Source organism: Bos javanicus, chromosome 8, assembly GCF_032452875.1.
Source record: "Bos javanicus breed banteng chromosome 8, ARS-OSU_banteng_1.0, whole genome shotgun sequence".
In the NCBI taxonomy this organism is placed as follows: domain Eukaryota; kingdom Metazoa; phylum Chordata; class Mammalia; order Artiodactyla; family Bovidae; genus Bos; species Bos javanicus.
In genome coordinates, this window is record NC_083875.1 from 88,871,037 (window position 1) to 88,877,041 (window position 6,005).

Sequence of the window (6,005 nt, forward strand, 5' to 3'; positions counted from 1 at the left end):
ATTCAAGGGGCTGTGACCTGCATGAGAAGCCAGAAGGATTTGGGTTGATTTTTAAGGTCCTATAGAGAGCTGTTTTCTTCTTCTTCTTTGATGTTTTCAAATATGTAGGATGATGCCTGCACATTCATAAAACAGAACACAAGCACAACTGGGATAATTTATCCCCTACAGAAATGCAAAGGGTTTGAAGGAGGTGGGTGATCCCAGACCAACACCATCAGCCCCTTCATCCTGTGAAGGAGCTGGTATCTCAACTAACATTTCCTGAGCATCTGAATGACACGGAGAGGGAATTAGATGTTCAGGGTACCATGGCCCAGGGTTCCTACCTTCCAAGATGAATCAAAGCCAAAAGGAAAAAAAATCAATTTACTTATTACTTTATACATGGTGGCTCAGACCGTAAAGAGTCTGCCTGCAATACCAGAGACCCAAGTTCAATCCTTGGGTTGGGAAGATCCCCTGGAGAAGGAAATGGCAATCCACTGCAGTATTCTTGCCTGAAAAATCTCATGGATGGAGGAGCCTGCCAGGCTATAGTCCATGGGGTTGCAAAGAGTTGCACACGACTGAGCAACTTCACTAAAGGATAATTCAAGTTTTGCTTCAAAAGCAGAAAGATGTCCTGTCATTACCATCTCACTTTTATTAAATATCTTTAGCCACAGACATTTTCATACAGGTTACCTACTGGAATGCCAGAGAAGGGGGCCTTTCTTAATAGATTGTATGTGCAATGCAGAAGTCTGAACCATAGTCACCACCTGGATGGACAGGACAGAAAGTTATTATTACGTTACTGATTGAGAAAATTATTCTAAAATGCAATTATCAAAAAAAAACATAAAGTAGTTTTTTTTAAGTAGCTAAAATTCATCAAATGTTTTCTCTGTGTGAAGCACTTTGCCTTACCAGTATCACATTTGAAATAACATCTGGAAGGATGCCTTTCTTCCAACCATCCCCAGTATCTCCTAAACATCTGTTAATAACTGGGAGCTTTGACTAGCTCTGCAGGCATCTTCACATCTTTGTGCTGCTTCTCTTCACCTCTAATCTCTCTTCAGAAGATGGTCATTGACCTAGTGGGAAGTGACTTAAATAACCAGAAACAGGTTCATTTCCAAGATCGGTCTTTAGGGAGAATGCAGTTCACCTGGGAGCCCAAGCATATTGGGGTAGAGGAGGAAGATAGAAGAGAGATGACCCCCAGGGCAGAGACTAAAGTCACCAGCAGAGTCCTAAGAGCTCTTCATGCTCAGGAGAAACAGGAAGGCAACAGGCTCCTCTTTGAAGGGGCATCTGATATCAACACACCTCAAATCGTCACATATGTTTAACACAAGGGGTTAAACAGGAACCATGGGCCTTCCTGCCTGCATTTACTGGCTTCCTCATTTGGCCTGTAGAGTCCCCATGGGTTTTCTAAACTGTCCTGTTTCCATGAAATGCCAAGGACCCCTCGTGAGCAAGCAGGAGCTGCCCGTGCAAACTTGCTTGTTCTAAAAAATTCTCCCTCCCTCCATGCTCCCCACTGGGAACTCAGGCAGAATTGTTCTTCCCAAATCAACATGTGGTAAAAATAATCTGAGCCGGGGAGCCACATCACCATGGACTCTGAGGATCAGCTCCTGCTCTGCCATCTATTCTGTAGTCAGGATATCTGTGCATTAATGTGGGGCAAGGGACAGAGGGTGGTTGCCAGGAAGAAAGGAACAGTGAGGCCACCTGCCATGGAAGAGGGACTGCCGTGGAGCTGGACCAGTCACCAACATCATGATCTTCATCTCCAGGTCATTCCTACACTGCTGACATCCTGGCCCTGCTTTCCTTGGAATTTGGCTGTCCTCAAAGAGGAGGGAGGCACATCTGGCTCAGTGTCTGGGCTTTATCACCTCTAACATGCCTCACATATCCTCTAGGATGAAGCTGGAGTGGGGGCGATTAAAGGTGGTCGCCCTTTTTTTGACACCCACACACCCCATAGAAGGCGGGTTGCCTATGTCCCCTCCCTCTTGAATGCAGGTGGATCTGGGTCTCCTTTCACCAATAAAGTATAGCAGACAGGACAGAACATGGCGCCAAATTCTGGGCTCAGGCATTATGAAAGAGCTGCAATCTTTTCCCAACTCATGATCCCTCTTGGGTAACCCTGAAGCACCATTAGGCAGCCAGCCACCCCTGGGTGCTCTGAGGAAGCCCTCTGAACCATCACCCCAGCCAGGTTCAGCCTTGCAGCCACCCCTGCCAATGTGCCAGATATGGGAGCCAAGAGCTTGGACCACTAGACACCCATCTGCCAGTGGATAGCCACCAACTGAACTCAGCCCATGCTACCTAGAGCTGGAAAATCATCCAGCCATGCCTGGCCAGGATCCCTGACCCACAATATCCGTAAGATCTGACAAACTGTCTCTAGTCTCTGAGTTCTGCAGATGTCATTCAGGAGATAACCAGGAGCACCCTTGCTGTCTTCCTCACACTATTTCTAGCTCATTTCAAACTGACGTCAAGGTCCCCCTTCATCCCGTTAAACCAGAACAGAGCCCCGCTCACAGCTTCCAGGGCAGACCCATACACTTACTGTGCATGGAGCTTTCTGACATGCGAGGTTCCATCTCTAGGGACACAGAGAACTACACAGGAAGGAAGGGCAGCAGCTGGGAGCAACGAGCCAATCCTAGGAGGCTTGGTGGGACACCTCTCCTCCTCAGAACCTCAGTGCACTGGCCACATGGAAGCTCTCAGTCTACTAAGTAGAACCAGTTCTCCAGGCAGTCACGCAGAATGGAGTTTCTCATCCTCAGCACCGTGGACTTTTGGGATCGGGTGATTTTCATGGGGTTGCTTCTTTGTGCCATAGAACACTTGGCAGCTTCCTGGCTCCCTACCAGTTGTGACAATCAGATGTGTCTCCAGCATCATCTAATGTTCTCTGATGGCAAAATGTCTCCTGGTCCAGAACTTCTGCCCTCCAGTGTTTTGACATGGCCAGGTAGAAGCGATGCCTGACTCCACGAGACCTTGCAACCCCAGCGGGCCACATCACAGAGCTTATTCCTTCAGATGTCACCTTGGGAAATCTCTGCCTTGTTTGGATCACTCGACAGATACTGATTTCCTCTTTTGTATGTGGTCCTGAAGGGAGAAGGATCCCAGGTGGTTGCCCTCCCCTGGAGGCACCATCAGGACCAGGAGGTCATGTGCACTCACCCACTGCAGACTCTCTCCTTCCACCGGCACCATTGAGCTGGGAGTGAGGATGCGGATGCCGGAAGAGGAGTGTCCAGAAACCAGTGCCCCATCCCAGACATTTCCCAGGACTCTGCACACCTGCCACCAGCCCCCAGGCAGCTCTGCTTCCAGGAAGGTTGCTCCAGCTTCCACTTGAGGCTCTGCCAGCAAGTCCCCTGGGAACCACCCCTCCTTGGAAGGGGAAAGGCAGACAGGGTCCATCTCCTGCCATTTAAGTTTGTAGCTGCAATAATACTCCAACCCAACCTGAGTAGATAAATGTTGTGAAAAATGGATCCTTCCTGCCACAAAAAAAAAAGAGAGAATAATCTGTTGGCCTTTGGAATGATTCCATTGTTTGGCAAATATATAACCACTACACCTTTAAAGCCAGGGTGGTGGCCAGAAGGGTTCCTAAGAAAAAGTGCACAGTCAAGGCAGGGGGACGCAGGGATGCCCTGAAGATGCCACAGCACCTGAGGCCATGAAGCCCCAGGTGGCTGAGTGTGTCTTCTCTTGAGGGTGAGAGTGGGGTGGGGAGGGGGCACTGAGAAAGTCCATTCTCTCACGAATCTCATGAAAATGAGAGAGAAGAGATAGGAAGTACATGTGGGGCAGACTGGGTGAAGGTGAGTAGTTGTTTAAAAGGAGACTCTTGATCGTATTTAGAAACAGTGGGAAAGACCCATTGATGGGGAAGGTGGAGTGTCTTGCTGAGAGGAGGCACCTTGGAGATGGAAGGGCCTGAAGACACAAGTGGATGGATAGATGAGTGGATGGGTGGGTGGGTAGATGGATGGATGGATGGATGGATGGATGGTTGGAAGGGTGACTGGGTAAGTAGATGGATAGCCAGACTTGGTGATGAGCTGCGCTTCAGAGCATACTCACCCATCCCAGAACTGACCTCAGATCCAAGCTAACATCTCCATCTCCACCCTTCATGAGGAATATGGTGGCCCCTGGATTGGAGTCCAAGACGTCTGCCCCACCTAGCCATGGTGATGCACTTTACTTGCCTCTTGATGGTGGAAATGAAAAGGAGTATCTTTGCATCCAGTACTTCTTCATCTGAAGCTCAGTGCCCCAAGCAGAGTAACCATTGCTAACCCCAGCTGGAGGAAGAACAATGCACACCTTTCATATTCATAAAATGCATGTCCGGGAGGAGAGGCAGGAGGCATCCAGCTCAGAGCCAGAAGAAATGAGCACACGAAGGATAGGCTCGTGCAGGCAGGGACTTCAACAGGAAGTTTCGGGGCCATACGCAAGCACATCTGTGGGGCATCTGTGGAAGAAACTGAGAGAGTGTGAGCCAGACCCCCTACTTTGTCCAGAGGGCCAGGGAAATAATACCTAAGCCACATTCCTAAAGGATGACATGGATGGCCAGCGAAAGCCTGGGTACTCACTTGCCAGTTCACTCCCAATTTTGTCCTTGCTGGTGTTCCCGTAAAGGAAAGCTGCCTGAACCCTTGTCACAGGCTCCTCTGCAGCCTTCTCAGCACATCAGTGTCACAAAGCTCTTAATAGCCAGACTGGATGCTTCCTGCCCAACTCTGGGGCAATTTCCTCTCAGTCTGTTTTGTTATCTTACTTTCTCTTATTGCCATTTGCAGCACAGAACTTGATCCCTGACTTGGGGCTGTTATTGAAGGAGGAATTTTGTAAACTGTGACATCACAGCATGATATGGTGCCGTAGTTTTCTACATACAGGTTCTCTGGACAGATTTATATAAACTCAAGCCCTCTGCTTTCCTCTGAAGGTCAGTTACAACTCCAGAAATAAATGCATAACCAATTTTAAAATCTAAAATTTACTTACAAAGTGATACTTAAAATGATCCATCATAAACTGTGAAATCTCAAATAAAAATTGTGCCTTGAACAATTACCTAAAATTGTCAAAAGAATTTTTCACAGCTTCATTTTATGATATTGTCCCCTAAGACCAAAGTACATTTATTTTTTTCATGCATTCAGGATTTAAATATAGAGCAATTCCAAGGTATAAGTTTACTGAAAATGCATTTCCACACATATTTGAATATTTACACATTGGTGCATTGAAACAGCATCCCCAAATATTCAATTTCTTTGCTTTTCATAAATACAAAGCTAAGATTCTATTTGTGCTTTTTTATACTCCAAATATACATTTGAGTGGAGCTTCCCAGAAGAACCTGCCTGCCAATGCCAGAAATGTAAGAGACATAGGTTTGATCCCTAGGTCAGGAAGATCCCCTGGAGGAGGAAATGGCAACCCCACTCTAGTATTCTTTTTTTTTTTTTTTTTTTTTTTTTTCTTCCAATTTTATTTTATTTTTAAACTTTACATAATTGTATTAGTTTTGCCAAATATCAAAATGAATCCGCCACAGGTATACATGTGTTCCTCCATCCCGAACCCTCCTCCCTCCTCCCTCCCCATACCATCCCTCTGGGCCGTCCCAGTGCACCAGCCCCAAGCATCCAGCATCATGCATTGAACCTGGACTGGCAACTCGTTTCCTACATGATACTTTACCTGTTTCATTGCCATTCTCCCACATCTTCCCACCCTCTCCCTCTCCCACAGAGTCCATAAGACTGTTCTATACATCAGTGTCTCTTTTGCTGTCTCCTACACCGGGTTATTGTTACCATCTTTCTAAATTCCATATATATGCGTTAGTATACTGTATTTATGTTTTTCCTTCTGGCTTACTTCACTCTGTATAATAGGCTCCAGTTTCATCCACCTCATTAGAACTGATTCAAATGTATTCT

At 46.8% G+C, this 6,005-nt stretch overlaps 1 long non-coding RNA gene across 1 annotated transcript; it reads right to left on the reverse strand.

The window, feature by feature from the left end:
* Positions 1-352: 352 nt before the first annotated feature.
* LOC133253072 (uncharacterized) lies at positions 353-4,584 on the reverse strand. Its single transcript, XR_009738168.1, has 3 exons — positions 2,585-4,584; positions 913-1,096; positions 353-764 (listed from the first exon to the last, which is right to left on the reverse strand). It is a non-coding gene; the product is annotated as an uncharacterized LOC133253072 (long non-coding RNA).
* Between the last annotated feature and the right edge of the window lie 1,421 nt (positions 4,585-6,005).